We start from the raw sequence: 16,841 nt of genomic DNA, 5'->3' as shown, positions 1-16,841 counted from the left end.
ATTTAGAGGCTTAAAATGATCATACCCTTTTAACCTAGTAAAACTCAGTTTTAGGGATCATTCAGATTTATGGACTGATATTTATGTTTAAATATATTGATTAGTGTATTCATTCAGATAATAAAAATATGAAAACAACCAAAGCATCTAACAAAATAAATGACTAAAATAGTTGCAACCTTCTATGGCAAATTATCGTGGATTCATAACAAAAGGAGTTTGCAAAAGAATTTTTTTTATTTCCTAGAGAAATGTTTAAACACAACCGAAAAAGAAGATTTCATGTGGATTTGCATTACCCCCCCATGGAGGATGAGCTAAGACAAGTGTCCTGATGTGACTCCAATACTGGTCACTAAAGCAAGGGTACACTGCTTGCCTAGATTAGGGCCATGGAAGAGGGCTGTGACAGGTATAAGGTGTGACAGGCACAGCCCTCCCCTAGCATGTAGGCCCTGAGAGGTTCCATGACCAACACGGAAAAGAAATAAGGAGGAAATCTGATGAAACAATGTCAAATTGAAGGTGAATAAGAAGCAGACTGAGACTTCTTCATTCAAAGCACTCCTCTTTGGCAAAGAGGAAAGAATGAGGATGCAGCCCCAGGAATTTGAGGAGCAGGGAGGGGGTGTTTGTATCAGTGAAGACTGAACAGTCGAGAGAAACTTGTAGCTCAGGAGAGACAGTGATCATTCCAGAAGCTAAACTACTCATATCTCTCAAGAGTGGAGAGAGATGGGAGCGGGAGTCTGAGTGGGAGCTCCAGCTCTTCTTCCCCCTTTGCTGTGGTTATGTGGCAAGGTCAAGTTAGCGCAGTTGCTTGACAGTGCCTCAGATGTCCTCGTCTAAATAATGGGAAAATCTAGCACCTTCCCTTCCCTTTCCATAAGAGATGCCTGCAACAATGCTCCGAAGGTAGCATGCGCTCACAAGTGCTAGCCATTGTTTTCAGTCTGTGTATTTCCCAACTATGTGATATTGGGCATTGCTAAAATAACTAAATAAGTAAATGTGGTTCATATTAGTGTCCTAGCCTAGGTGCTCTGATGAATACTGTGAATAATGGAATGCAAAGGCGACCCAGAATCCCTTAGCAGCTTGAGACATTCTTGGGACTGAGAAGAACAAAATCATGATGATAAAGAAGACCTGCAAGGCTCCAGCCTTGTGCTGGGGACCCAGTGGTTTCATTCATATTGAAGGAGAGGAGGAGGCAAAGTAGTAGCAACCTCAGATGGAACCCTGTGACGAAACCCACTTTTCATGTGCAGAGAACAAGGCTCTGCCTGCCTCTGATGGTGTCTTATGAGACACCTCTTAATATCTCCCTAGAACCCGGTGTGTCTATACTCAGCTTAGAGCAAAGAAAGGGAAGCAGTGGAAATCAGAAGACACGAGCCTCACGCAGGTGTCCAGGCTGCCTGCGCCTCTGGCAGATTACAAGGGGGTGTGATGTGAGGCTCAGATCTGCATATGTTGACTCTATCGTTCAATAATGCATTGCATTAGATGTAGGGGCTATTGTTATGCCTGGCAAAGAAATGCATCTCCCTGGGCTGCCTTTCTCTTCTGGAAGCATACACAGGAAATGCACCCAGGGACAGTTGTTAATCTTATTAAAGCCCCCACCTTTGACACTGGGCAAGTGGGCAGAACTAGGTGGGGGGTAGATTGCAGGATGAAAGTAGATGACATCTGAACTCAAGGCTTTCTTCCTCTGTTTAGCTGGAGGGCCTTTCTATCTGTATTTGTCAACTGGGCACTATCCAATATTTCTAGTTGCATGATTATTATGTGTGTGGTATGTGTGCATTGTGTGTTGTGGGTGAATATTATGAATGTGGCACAGGTATCACTAGCCTGGGAAGTGATAAAAATTCAAATTTCAAATGTCCTCCTCTCACTGACTGAACAACCATTGGTTGGAAACCATGAAAATGTCTTGAGCCATTATAAGTGGGATAATCTTCATCTAGGCTCATCCAGTGTGCCTCCTCTTGTCCTTGTTTTATTTGCTGTTTATATAAGTGAGGTTCAAAGCCACCTAGACAGAAAAGTCCTCAAGAGTCCATCTCCAATTATAGCCAAGTGTTGGACTGGCATGTGGCTCAAGTGGTAAAGTACCAGCCCACTGGTACTACCAGACCCTGAATCCAAACCATGGGATCAGTCTGACAAAGACTGGGGCCAGGGGGCAGTGGGGAGGAGGGATGGGGGGGGTGGAGGAGAAGGAGGGGAAGAGAGAGAAGAAGCAGAAGAAGAGAGACTCACCTAGTCTCTCCACTTTCTGAGCCATGTTGGTTGTGACAAGACCCTTGAGTCTGTTTTGTAGCTGTGTGCCCACAACCCTTCCAGGACAGTATTTTCTTTCTCACAGATCATGCATAGCAGTTATACGATGCCTTGGACGACACTGAAGACCAATTAGTTCCTTTTACTTTCCCTATCATTATGTAAGTCGGGGGAGAAATGAAATATGGCGACAGGAAGTGACCTCACTTCCTGCCTCTCATCTCTGCCTCAGAGAGAATGTCCTTGGAATTGTGCCTAGCGAAAAGCTGAGGTATATTGTGAGCCACCGGGCAGAAAGAAAAGACAAGTCGAACTAGGGACTGTTGTTCTTTATTAAATCCCACACCCTTCCCTCCCTGCCATAAAAGTAATAACTTTTTTAAGCAAATTGGAAAATACCAGAAACAACCAAAACAACAGACAGCTGTAATGTTGTCGTCCCTTGACGGCTGGCTGCCTTTGCTCTCGGGGTGCTTGTGTTTTTATGGATGAGGTCGTATTGGATGGAAAGTTGTGCAGTTTGCCTTTTTTAACTCAATATCATGGCAGAAGCATTTCCTCGGGATAATGGCAGTCTCTCTGCAATCATCATTAACAGCTGCATAATGTTCCATTATAACTATCATGATTTATTTACTCCAATCATGTCCCTGCATTTCTCACGGCTGTAAAAATGTTCAGATGACCAGATTTTACACATAAAAAGTTTATCAGAGTGTCTAGCCATTTCCCTGAGGCAGGGACATTTGTAAAGACAGGGACATAGCCCTTTACCCTGGCTAACAGGGAACATCCATGTCAGATGACTGTGGAATGACGGCTATCTTATTATCTGAACAAACAGTTTTTGGGACCAAAACATTGTTCAGTGTTGGTTCATATCAACTTGTTTGGATTTTTCTTTGTGTCCATATTTTCTGTTTTTCAAGTTGCTAGTGATGTATAACAAAACTATTTGCACGTGTAATTTAAGTAATAATACAGTAAAAGCCAATGTGTCCATCGCCTAGCTTGTGAAACAGAACTCTTCTCTACCTTGGAAGTTCCTGTGTGTGCCTCTGACGTTTCTTCTCCCTTCTGTGGTCACCATGGTTCTGACAGTGGTTGTCACCATTTCCTCCATGACCTTTATTATTTTACCCAACAGTCACATATTCCTAAGTAGTACAGTTGACTTTATATTTTTGAATATTATATAAATGGAATTAATGCTGTTAATATTTGCTTTTTTCTTCAGTCCAGATTATTGGCACTTCTCCATGTTAATGTGTGTATTAAAATTCCTCCTTCTTCCCTACTATAGAGTATCCCGTTCTGTGACCTTCTCATTACTTCTCTGAGCAGTGTTAGTGAAATTTTTCTCTTTTATTTTCTCTTTTATTTATTTTTTATCTAGAGAGATCTCTGTTGCAATTAAATCATACGTTTTCTCTTTTTTTTTTTTTTTTTGCATTTTCTTCTGTTTTGTTGTCCTTGCTGTCCTTACTGTTCAGTTGTCCTCTATTTTGAGTGTTTTTGTGCATCTTTAACCCTTTAAATGACTTGGAACTTACTTTTCAGTGTAAATGTTTGGTTTTGCTCAGTTGGCAAGGGATTGCTTTCTATATCATTGGCAAGTAAACTCTCTTTGTCAGACACTGTCAGCACTCCTGTCCATAGGCTTTCAGCCCCAAATCTGTCTTGTATATGACCTCCTGTCTACTAATAGAGCTGGGAGTCCGAAAACTGTAAGAATTCCTTCCAAGCCGAGTGCTAATGTCTGCCACTGGAGACTATCACAGGGGAGTAACAGACGGGGGAAGCTGCAGAAGGGGCTTTTCTGCCTCTGCTTAGGCAGAAATGCAGATTCCTGGGCTCTTAGCAATACTGTCTTCCTCATTTTAATTCTTCAGGTCTGTGGAATGCCTGGCTTCCTGTGGGTGTTAACCTTTGGACTGCACAGCGTTCTGCCCCTCTGTTCCTCTGGGGTTTCTTTATACTGTAATCAATCCCCTATATTAAATTTCCCTCTGCTGAAATTCCTATGATGGTTTCTGTTTTCCTAATGGTACACCGGTCAATTGTCCTTTCCTTATTGATTTATGATGTTATGTCTATTGTGTATGTGTGCTATGCAGATGTGTGCACATGTATAGAAGGCAGGGAAAGAGAGAGAGAGACAGAGAAAGCGGGAGAGAGAGGGGGAGAAAAGGAAGGAGAGAAAGGGAGGGAGCCGTCTATTCCTTTAGAGCTGTATTCATCCATCTTGCTCACCTTATACACACACAGTTCTCATTGTAATTCCTGCAGCTTGAGCATGCATTTCAATATCCACCAATGCAAATCTTCCCTCCTTCCTTCACATGGGCCTCCACTGCTCTCATCCGCTTCTTGTACTGGGTTTACAAGGAGGATGGATCTCGTCATGTGTCTCACAGGCTTTGCCTGTGCATCTCGATGGAGCTGGGAGCCTGTTCAGGGTACTGACATTGCTGCACTGTGGAGCCAAGGAGACAGTCACCCCCCGCGGCACCCTTGCGCGGCACGGTGGGCGGTTGAGGCTGGGCGCACAGGTGATAAACTATTGTCCCTCTAGACCAGCTCTTTCTGCTCCCGTGGGCTGACCCTATTTAGAGAAGAGGCTAGGGAATTGTCATCTCACAATGAAAGGGGACCTTGTTTCCTGCGAGCCAGCCTGATGAACAATGGCCAAGGTCAGAAGAGACATTTCCTGCAATACCTTGCAATTTCCCAATAATCCTATTTGGGCTCGTTGGCTGTACTGGCCATGGGAAAATGGCCAGATCATTATTTTAAACACCCAGCAATCATGTCAGCAAGCTCCACAGGGATACACAGCACCTCTGTAGCAGAGAATGGCATCTCTTGGATCCTTCTTCTTTATTTTTTTTTTTATTTTTACTTTTGGTGGTCATTAAAGGGTTGTCCAAAGGGGTTACAATTCCATACATGAGGCGTTGGGGTACATACAAGTGCTCCTTGGACAGTGTCACCCCTCCCTTACCTATTGGGACTCTCTCGCTCCCAAGTTCTCTCCCACCCCCATTTTCTCACCCAGCTTTGTGTGCTTTGCTGCCCGCCCAGTTTGTCTTTGGAAGTCTAGCCCCGAGGGTGCCCCTGGCACTTTCCCCGCACAGTTGGCTTTGTCCGAGAGATTCTTTGGAACATGAAAGCACTTGATGACCTAAGGGCTCTGTACTCCCCAGAGTCACACATCTATTGGAGAGGGAAAGAGGGGCGGTGCCAGTGCTCTTCTGGCAGGGAGAGCAGTGTGAAGGGCAGTGTGACTTTGCAGGGATTCAGAGCAGAGGCCCCTGCCGCACCCCCACTCCCTGGGGTGTCTTAAGGAGAGGGAGAAGACCAGTGGAGTGAGGATCGATTGGGGCAGAAGTGGGAGGAAGGGCTAGGCTAAGTCTTGGATGCTGTGTGAAGCAGGTCACGTTTTCTTCAGAAGGCAATAGGTCATTCTGTCAGCCACCAGGGAAGTATTCAGTGCCTTCTGCATAGTACCTTCTTCATGGGTGCCCAGAAAGAACACGATGTTGTCTGAGTAGCAGCGCTCAGGAGAATGATGCTCTGAGTTCCTGCTGCATACACTGCCCCTCACTGCAGGCAACATGTGCTCAATAGCAGCCTCTTTCTGTTCCCCGTCCTGGAGGATTGCCTGGGTCCAACCTGGCTACAAGCCCTTTGACTTGAGTCTCAGATTCCTGGTTTGAGGAACAAGGAGATTGAGAGATCACTGACTAACTTCCTTCCCAGTTTCTCTATGCAACGTGTACATCAAAGTTCTCTGTGGTCTTGTGGCCCACAGCTGGCCGTGCGTGCAGGTCTAATTGCACGCCAGGTGTTTTTCTGTCAGTTACAGTCCAGCTGCACCCCGGGAAAGAAAAAAAAATATCATTTCCACTACAGAGAAGAAGGAACAGAGATACAGAGAGGCCTTGTGACATGCCTAAAGCCACGTGGTCCACACAGTTTGGAGATAGACCCAAGAGACCAACCCAGCTCTGTGGGACTGCAGGACTCACCCCTGCAACTTCATGAGCTTATGAGTGGGAGAGTCAAGCAAGGCGGCCTTCAGAGAGGTGCGTGCAAACCCACTTCCTCTGTACTGTCACACCTGCCCTGCTTGGGAAGACCCAGATGGGGTTTCTAGGGTCTTTCTGGAACGATTTCATCTGTAGAATTGAGGAAAGGGTGCAGTGTTATCGGGCACTGGCCACAAGACAGCTTTGTAATTAAATCACAGGCTCTTTGTGGGGCTCAGGGGCATCACAGACCCTTGTCCAGGGTCAGGTGGAAGACTCCATCAAGACAGAAAACATGACTTGACACAAGGGCCTCGCTGCTGTGGGTTGCCTAGCAACCGTAGTGACAAGCTGCCAACGTGGCGATACCATCGCATGTGGGAGATCAGAGGATGCCAATTAAAAACTTGGTTGTTTGTGCATTTTCCTTACTACTTCTGTCTCCCTCGTTTTATTTAGTCCTGACAGTCCTGCAGTCTACCAAGGCAGGGGAGGGGAGGGCTGGAGCATGTGACAGAGCAGTGAGAAAGCATGCTTATCACAGGGACCCTGGTAATGTCATTGGCATGAGGTTTGCTGGCCACCTCACATGGTCCTGCTGCGGGTTTTAAAACTTATCTGGAGTTACAGCCAAGTCTGGCTCTTATTGCTCTATGTGGGTGCTTTTCCTGTGCCAGCACCAGCACCAAAGGCAATGCCTGGCATGCGGTAGGGTGCTCAGTAATTGACCAACCGAATGAATGGACAACCCACACTGAATAAATGAATGGAAGAGATCCTGCAGAGAGTTGTGACAACCATATTGATTATAAGATGATAATTAAAACCTTAATTATTTTATCACACCACTAGACTTTATCTCATGTTTTTTCTTTTCTTTACGTTTTTGGCAATACTGGGGCTTGAACTTAGGCTCTGTACCACTTAAGCTGTGTCCTCAGCCCTTTTTGGGATTACTTGTTTGTTTAATAGAAATTCACTTTTTTTGCCCAGCCAAGTATCAGATTGTGATTCTCCTGACTATACCTCCCACATAGCTGAGATGATATGGGTAAGCTGCTACATCCAGCCTATTTGTTGTGCTTGGGTCTCACAATTTGCCCAGGCTGGCCTCAAGCTTTGATTCTCCCAATTTCCCAATCTCTCAGTCTCAGAAGCTGGGATTACAGACATTAGCTGCTGCATCCAGCCCTAAATCTGATTTTTATTACCGTACACTTGTACTTTCCATCTGCCAGTGTTCTATAGATACATGATATTTGGCTCTATGACTCTGGAGAGTCCTGACTAATACAGGGAGTTTGGCAAGGGATGAGGAAAGAACGCGTAGCTGGCCGGATCCGACTGGCTTTTGTAGGGCCGCTCCTTTGGTAGACATATTGTTTTGATCCTTCCAAATCTCCTCCTTCTACTAATTCTGTACATACTTTCCTCCAGTGCCGTGTGCTTTGCTGCTGGTAGCTTCTGGTTTTCACTTCTTGGACTGCTGAAGCCACTTCACCTCCTCTGAGAATCACACCCCTTGGGTGGCCCCTGGCCGACTGATTGGTAACACACACTGCTAATTTCTCTGTCTCAAGACAGAACAACTCGGAGGAGAAGTTCAGCCCCCACCACTTCCCTCAGGCCCAGGCTTGGCAGGAGCCATCCCTGACATCACCGTCGGCCTGTGTCCCACAACTCCCCCAATCTCCCTCTGCTTCTGCAGCAAAGTCGTCTGGAAACACTTCCTCCCTGAATCTGGTCTCTGGACTCTGGGACTCAAGATCTGCTTCTGGTTGAAGCTCATCAAAGACAGTATGGAAAAAACGTTGGGAGTTTCTCCTACAGGCCGTAAGAAAAGCATAGGTGATTCAACTGGAGGGGTGAAATAAACACCTGTGTGTGGGAATTCTGCCTGTGACAATTAGTCTGAGCCTACTTGCATTCTTGTTCTCAGCTAAACTCATCTCCTTCCCCTTCTCTGAAGTGTGTGGAAAGACCTTGCGTTTTCTCACTTCACAGAACCCCGTGTCACCTTGTGTGTTCACACTCAGGTGTGTTTCTGACTGTGGGTGTCTCACTGTAGATCTCCGCCTAATTCACTTGATGGATATTTACTGACTTCCTGTTCTACATTAGACATGACTCTCCAGCAATCTAGGCTTTTGACCTCTTGGGAGCCCTAAGGTATTTACTGCCAGACCTCTCCTTTAGGATCTGGGCCCACTGTTACTTGCATTTCCACAAGACTTTGGTCTTCAGAACATTCTAAGCAGACTGATCATGTGTAAAACCATGTTTGGGGATGGTACTAGTGTTTGAACTCAGGGCCTTGCACTTGCTAGGCATGCTTTCTGCCACTTGAGACCCCTCATACACCAGTTTAGACAGGGGCTCCCTTAAGACCCACAGTGGTCTAGGAAGTGAAGTTCCACCATCGTGTGGCTGTGTGGCTGTGTGACTGGTCTCCAAGGAAAGGTCCTCGTTTGCTAGAACGAATTACCCAAGCGTAGCTGAGCCATAGGGCATGCAAATATCCCAGCTAGCAGTGACTGAGGCTGGCTTTGTACTGTCAAGTGCACAACCCCACCACATAAACATTTTCTGAACTCAGTAGTGATGAGGAGAAGGGGAAGGAGATAGTTTGTAAGTGCCCTAAGACTTAAAGTTCTCTGCCTATCATTCCTACATGAATTATAATTTTTGATATCATAGTTTTTGTGAGGTGAGTTTATCACCCCCCTCCCCCCCATCTCAGTGTCCTGAAAAGGGGCAGGGGTGACCACCATAAATGCGGTCTCATCCAACACTACATCGTTCCTGCACAAATTGATTGTTCTGTCGACTCCCTCTCATATCACGATGTAGCGAGGGACCACACAGCCAGTAGCTTGTTGTTTTTTCAGGAAGAGCAAAGCATCAAGATGACAGGCCACTCGGACAGCAGTTGACAAATATCTATCAAGACCACAGGGACAGTGAAATCTTTTTGACAACCCTTATTATTTTTCCTTATCGCTTAGTCCGGGGGGAGCAGTCTTTCCTTCAGGGATATAAAACTCTCCCTCTTTCCCTCACTCTACACTACATAAGAGGATGGTGGGGGAGGAATGTATGATTTGTAAAGACCTTTCCAGATTTCAACTCTTTACACAGGTCAGTGAGCGAGGCTTTCAAAGAACAAATGCTCCTTAGTTATGAACAATCATATCTAACTACTGATAGCCCTCACATGGTGATACCTATTACTCCATTGAATGGTTTTAGCCAAATGGCATTTATATAACTGTGGGATACAGATAGCATCACCTCATATCTAGGGGTAACAGTGACGTTATTGTCTAGTTACACACGCGTGTGTCAGATTACAAGTGCAGCTGTAATTCAGTCACGAGTCTCCTCATCACATTTGAAGGATTTACTTACATTTCAGTGTTTCCGATGCATTCTGGCACGGACTGTGTGCATCGTGACATCACTCTGACAAGCGTGACACATTGTTCATAGATTTTTCTCTTTTTTTCTACCCAGCTTCGTCTTTTTTTCTTAGTGACTTCAGGAGGTCTTTAAATCCTAGCTTTGTTTGTTTGTTTCAGAGATTATCTTTTGGATTCGGGACTGCTTTTGTGTCTTTGTTTTTCATTGTTCTAATCATTTCCTTCTGTACCCGCTCTGTGTTTTTTTTTATTTATTGATGTTATAGTCAGTCTTCATATCTTACAACTATCTATTTTATGTCTGTCAACTCTTATTTAAAATTGTTCTTGGCTCTAGCATTTCTTTGAGAATTTTAGGACCTTTTCATAGTCTTATAGGAAAACGGTAGATTTTGACTGAAATTGTATTGGAATGTCTCCTCTCTGTTATAACACAGTTCCCTATCCATGAACCTGGTATACCTCTCCACAGGGTCTTCTTTTCCACCCTTCAGTGAAGCATTACATTTTGTTCCCATGAAGGTTTCATAGATCTTTATTACTTTTATCTCATAGAGCTTTATTTTTATTTTTTATGAATCAGACAGTAAAAAAAACTATGTTTTCTAAGGTTGTTGATGTTATTCAAATATGCTAATTTTGTTTACTTTTAGATCCACGATTAAAAAGTATATATAATTGTTTGCCATAGACATATCTCAATTTTCTTATATAGGCAATGATATTAAATGCAAATTATTTTCTAATTTTAATATTTCTTCTAGTATTCTGGTGGTTAACATATCTTAACAGAATTTCACATTTAAATTCTTAAATTTACTGAATACTATTTCTGCCTCTGTGGAGATTATTATAATTTTTCCCCTTTAATCTGTTGTGCAATAGTTTACATTGATGGGTTTTTCTGATGTTACATCATCCTGGAAATTCCTAGAATAAACACTATGATTATGGCTGTCAGTTTCTAACTTTTCACTGTGTTACAGTTTGTTTACAAATATTTTATCTTAAGACTTTTGTCTATAAATATACAAATTAGATTGACTTATAACTTGCTTTGCTTGATCTTGAGTCAAAGAATTATTCTTTGAATGAAACTAGCTTTGATATTCTTCTTTTCTACTCTTAAATATGTTGAGTAAGAAAAGAACTATTTATATCTTGGAAATTTGTAGCTCTTCCCTAAGTAAACCCTACAGGTCTGATTATTGTGCTGTTTTCATCTTATTACTTGTATTTGTGTTTCAGTGAGTTCTGCTCTTTAAAAAAAAAAAACAGCCCTATTTTCTTCAGATTTACTGTTTCCTTTCTAATATCTCAAGGTAACTGTTTACCACATTGTACCTCCCTTCTTTTGTAGTATCTATACTTAAGATCAAACATTTCCCTTTAAAAAAAAAACATTTCCCTTCGAGTTCTGCATAAATACAGTCACCTGGGTCTTGATACTTAGTCTGCTCCTTCTCAAGTAACATCTCAAGCTTATTCGGGGGTGGTATGGTGCGCATCCTTCTTCTGCCCTCATAGGACCTCATAGTGCTTGCCTTCACATAAGGAAAGATAGAAAAAGAAGATAAATTGTGTCAAGAAGTGTAGGAATTATTCAGAGGTACTTTTTGGGCTAGTCCTGGGGCTTGAACTCAAGGCCTGGGCACTGTCCCTGAGCTTCTTTTAGTCAAGGCTAGCACTCTACCACTTGAGCCACAGCACTACTTCTGGCTTTTTCTGTTGATGTGGTACTGAGGAGGTGAAGCCAGGGCTTCATATATGCTAGGCAAACACTCTACCACTAAGCCACATGCTCAGTCATCAGAGGGATTTTTAAAAAATAAATTGCAGATACATCATGAAATGTTCATGTATCTACAAACTGGTGACTATTGTAGTCTGTTTCATCTTGCTACAACAGAAATCTTGGAAGTTGCTGGTTTATAATTAAGCTTATTTCTCACAATTTCAGAATCTGAAAGTTCAAGGCTCCTGCAGCCTTGATGTCTAGTAAAGACCTAGTGTCCACTTCCAGGAGGATGGCATTGTGGATCCTGGGGAGCCAGGCTCACCCTCTCTTAGCAGCATTCATCCGTTCATGAGGGATCTACTCTCATGACTTACAATTACCTCTCCCCCCCAGAACTCTCTGCCCTCCAATTTTGGAGGGAACACAAATATTCACGTCATAGAACATTTTACTTTTACTGCCCTATGTGGTTTTGTAAATGCCGTTCATCTTGTCTTTTTGCCTAATGTATGGTAACTTTTCATGAATATCTCAGATAGGGTAGGGGAAAAAAGTGTATTTTCTAAATCTTAGCTTTAGGATTGCTAACATTTTGTGCTGTTCATTTCTATTCTGCTTCTGCTCTAACAGATGTGGAATGAACTTGTGCCCTGATCCCTGAGGGTCCAGCTGTATTGCTTTCGCACCTTCCCAGAGCCAGAACAAATGTCATATTGAGCTAAGCCAGGAGAGCAAATCTGGGGTGCATGTGACACCGTGTGCATGCCCTCATCTGTGCTAGACATTGCTAATCAATCATGGAGCTTAGCCCAGCAGTCCTGGCAATGGTTAATCCATCAGAGTTGGCATGTGTAATAAAACCTGTTAGATAGAAATGACTGCTCTGGGGAAAGACTACTTGATACTTTGCCTTGGGAATTCTGACTTTATTCCTTGAAACTTCTTTGTCAATGTGTCTGGCAGACACAGATATTATAAAAACAACAACAACAAACCAACAAACCTGTGGATTCTCATGGCACAGTGCACATTTTAAAAAGCAAATGGGTGCTTGAGTATCCCCATATCATGGCCAGTGCAACCCTGGCTGATCCCCCTCACCCTGTTATTCTTTCATGCGGGCTGAATGCACATCAGAACCATTCCCACAATGCGTGCCTGGCAATACCACCGATTGATTCGACTTGACATACGTAGAAGGTGAAACCTTTGATTATCCCTGTGCTACTTGGGCTTTTGATTTGAATAATTTGCACCCCTTCATCTGGGCAACTTTTATCTTTAAAAAAAATCAATGCTGAACAATTTTCTGTGAAATAAAAAGAAGGAGATATTCTTAAGGATATTTAAAGAAATTACTCCTTTTCTCCTTGATTCATATTCCAGAAAGGAACATTAAGTTATTGGACTTAAAAAAAAAAGTATCAGGCAAGGAAATCTCAGGAAACTACTAAAAACAACCAAAAAGACAGCAAAGTCTAATTTCCAAGGATGAAGTTCAACAAGAGAACAAAACGCAATTCAGCACGGAAAGAAATGCGTGCTGTCACTTCTCAGTGGTGAGGGTGGTAATGTGAAACAGATATTAAAGGACACCATACATCTGGAAGTCAGAATCGCTGAAGCAGAGCGAGGAGCATGCCAACTTGTGGGGGCAGAGCATGAATCCTCCCCAGAGGGAGGAGCGGAGTCCAGAGGGAAAAGCTGAGCTCAGAGTCACTGAAGAAGCACAGTGCATTGTGGTTGGGAACTAGAATCCCCTTGGATAGGCTTCCTGAGCAGTAGCTCTAGACTGAACCTCTCCATTTCAAACAGTGCTTATAGAAACATTGGAACTGGCTTCTAGAACTTCACTTATGTGGTAGGAGACAGGAGGAAGCACAGAGAAAATACAGGACTCACTGAGGAAGAGGGAGGGAAAGTCTGCAACATCCATTTGCTCCTTAATGAGGGGCTTGTGGAAGACTAGATCAAAAAGCCATGGTCCAGTTGTAGTTCACCAAGCAGGCGTGAATAGCAAAACTTACTGGGAACACTCAGGGGAAAAAAAGGCTCTGTTGGTAATGTAGGAGCTGGATTAAAGAGCAAAACACCCCCATTTCTGTCCACTCAGGCCAGAGAGGCCAACAAGAGGCCACGAATACATCTTTCCTTGCGTCTTCCATAACCTATCCAGAGTAGACAACACTCCACAGTCCAGTCTCAGAATTACATTTGAGTATGAGCTCTCTTCTTCTGTTTCTACTTTCTCCATATTTCATGATGTATTTTTGGAAGGAAAAAAAACCCCACCCCTCTACTTTTAATGATGCCAACTTGCCTCCTTTCAGCGCATGAAAAGGAGGACAGGATTGGCCGAGGCTGTCACGGCAATGGGAATAATTTTGTCGCTGTGCAATTTGGCTCTGGCTCTAAAGTGAAGCACACATTTTTCCTCCAGTGTATTTTAAGCCAGAGACTTCTAAGTAAATGGGAGGTGGCTGATTTTATTTCTGTAGGCAGCCAGCCTTCACTGGCACAAGCTCTGATTTGGCCCAATCAATTTTGCATTCATGCTGAGAGGCGAGTTGATCGAGTTCAAGGAACATCTGTGTGCGTTTATCTGGGCTGGATGCAAACAGTCCTTTGGAACAGTTCAGAGGCTTCCAAGGTCCACTGCCACTACAGGACAACCACTGGTGTGACTCCGGCTATTTCACTCCATCCTTAAGTAACAGCCATGAGTCTTTAACACATCCTCAATTTGTAATTTATAGGATTGTTTTCAAGGGTGGGAAATTTAAGAGTTTATTAAGTAAATCTTTGTTAGCTGGTTAAATGGCCTCCGGAAAGTTACCCAGTCAGATGTCCAGGTGTCAGGATGTCACTGTGTATATCACCACACTGATTCCAGTTACATCTGTCCTGGTCTCTCCCTTCTTTTTATTTCCTCTTTCCTAGAGATCATAAATTTTGTGTGCCAGTAGCTCGATAGCTCAAAGAGGGTTGTAAACATCTTCTTGTTCATTACATCAGGATTTTTTTTCCCTTTATGTCAGCAATTAAATTTATGAGAGAAAAAAAGTTCACTCTCTAAACCTAAAGAGACACAGTCAAGCTCAAAGTAAATTAAAAAAAAAAAAAACCACCACCATCAGCAGCAAAAAAGGAACATAATCAAACTTATAGTTGTTAAATATAAGCGAGGCAGTCGGCCTCTCCATTGGAAACACGTGTCAGTGAGTTCCAATCCCAGCAACTGATTGGCTGAGGAGCTGGAAGGGCTGGGCCATCCTTCTCTGGTAAGCTCCAGCTTCCTGGTCTCCAACACTGGAATCAGGATTGCAGTTTCACTGTTGGGAGAGTGAAATGAGGCAATGTACTCCAGTGAGCTCCACCTTCCAAAAGCCAGCCCCCTTTTCCGGGTTTGGCTGGGGGAAAGAAGCTCATTGAGAAGAATTGTAAATATCTGGGTTGTAAAGCTCTTTGTTTTCTAAGGAACTGCTGGGACATGGTTGATGCTTAGGACATACTCAATGGAAAGATGAGTGAATAGGTCAATGTGTAATGGTTCCAGGTTACATTTTTACCCTTGGGTTGGGTGCAAACATCAGAGCTGCTCCCTTGAAAGGTTCTCAGTCCCCTTTCCCCCAGTGCTGCTGCAACCCAGCTGGACAGTGACCTGCATAAGTCTTGTAATTTGTTCCATCCTTAAGTAACCACAATGAGACTTTAAAATACCACCATCTTTGTGATTTATAGGGCTGTTTTTAGTAGTCTATGCTAGTAGATTTAAGAGTTTATTGCATAAATCTTTGTTCACTGATTAAATGGCCTACAGAAAATTACCGACGTCAGACGGCAGTGATATTTTGTGGATCAAGGCTGTCCTGCTCCCAGAGTGGTACACTAGCTAATCAGCCACAGGGGACAGTTAGCCAGCTGGGCTCTCAAGCTCCTCTCCAGTCCCGCTGCGTCAGAACCTGCTCTTGAGCAAGATCTCCAAGATCTGTGTTGGCATTCAAGCTTCCACATGGATGGGAGAGCTCTGGGTGGCCAAGCAAGGACTTAGCCTCCTACACCTGCCGTTGTCATTGGCTGTGCTGACCACAGACTAAGCTTTCTTTACCTTGGGCTTGGTATTTGGGGAAGCCATTGCTGCTGTGCACAGTGCCCCAGTACCCATGCAGGCCACGGCACACACCCCTTTCACATAGTCCTTGCAGGAGCCCCTCTGACAGGGGGACATTGGAGGGAGGGGTTAGTTGTTTAAGGCCACATAGGTAAGAAGAGAGCACTGAGAAGAAGCTCAGAGCTCCAGGATCTTACAGCACTTTCTCAATGGCTCTGCTACCCTACCTCTAGCTAGATCTCTACCCATTGTCAGGACCTTCTACCAGCATGGCTGGGGAGACAGTTACAAAGGGCGATGCTATTTCTCTGGTACCAGCATGGCAGACACAACTCCAGCAGAGCCTTTGCTGGCACGCATGAGCCCTGTCTCTGCTCTGTCACCCCTGCTCTGGGTGCTGTGTCTCCTGGTGTCTCTCTTGCACACTTGAGGCCTCAGCTCACTCCTGACCAGCCCAGGCTGCTTTGTGCCCCCATGAATTTGCTTGAGCAAAGTCCATACCCCCTTTGTTCACATGGTGGCAAGTGCTTGAAGCCATTGAAAGCCTCTGTCTCACGGAGGCTCTCCCCAAAGGCCCCATATATCACTGAACTCTATGTCCTTGGATCTCGCTGTCAACATAGGTTTCATACTATAGAGGAGACTGCTTTGTTTCTATGTCCCACTTTCTCCTTGGCCTGGGCGCTTGTGAGAGGCTGAGAGCCCAGTACAGGAGTCAGACCTGTGGGGAATCAAATCCCATGGAATTTTCATGACTTTGGGCATAAATGATAGCTCACCTCTCAGGGCCTCAGTTACCCCTTCTGCAAGGTGGAGATAATAAAGAGCATCTGCCTTGAAGCTAGGCATGGTGCACACATCTGTAACCCCAGAACTTTGAGAGTTGGAAGTAGGAGGATCAGCGATTTGAGGTCAGCCGAGGCTTCATAGTGAGACTGTATGTATGAGAAGAAAACAAAATAGCACAAGAAAAAAAAGCCACCTAAATCAAAACAACAACAAAAAGGAAAGCGAAGGGAGAGCGCAAAGGAAAGGGAACATCTGGCCCCTTGGAATGTGGTGGGCACGAAGTGAGTTAATAAACACAAAGTGCTCTGAGTCGTGCTGGTTCATGTCAGGTTTTCTCTGTGTGGCTTTTAGATGAAGGACAGAGTGCTTTGATCCATTCTTTTCTCTCTGTGGCTAGTTGACTTTCAGCATAAAAACTTTCAGCGTGGAAAAAGTGTTTGCAAAACTAGTCCAGGCCCTGC

The sequence above is a fragment of the Dipodomys merriami genome, unplaced genomic scaffold (genome assembly GCF_024711535.1).
Source record: "Dipodomys merriami isolate MVZ:Mamm:240054 unplaced genomic scaffold, mDipMer1.0.p SCAF_138, whole genome shotgun sequence".
NCBI classification, from domain to species: domain Eukaryota; kingdom Metazoa; phylum Chordata; class Mammalia; order Rodentia; family Heteromyidae; genus Dipodomys; species Dipodomys merriami.
This window is presented reverse-complemented; position numbering follows the sequence as displayed.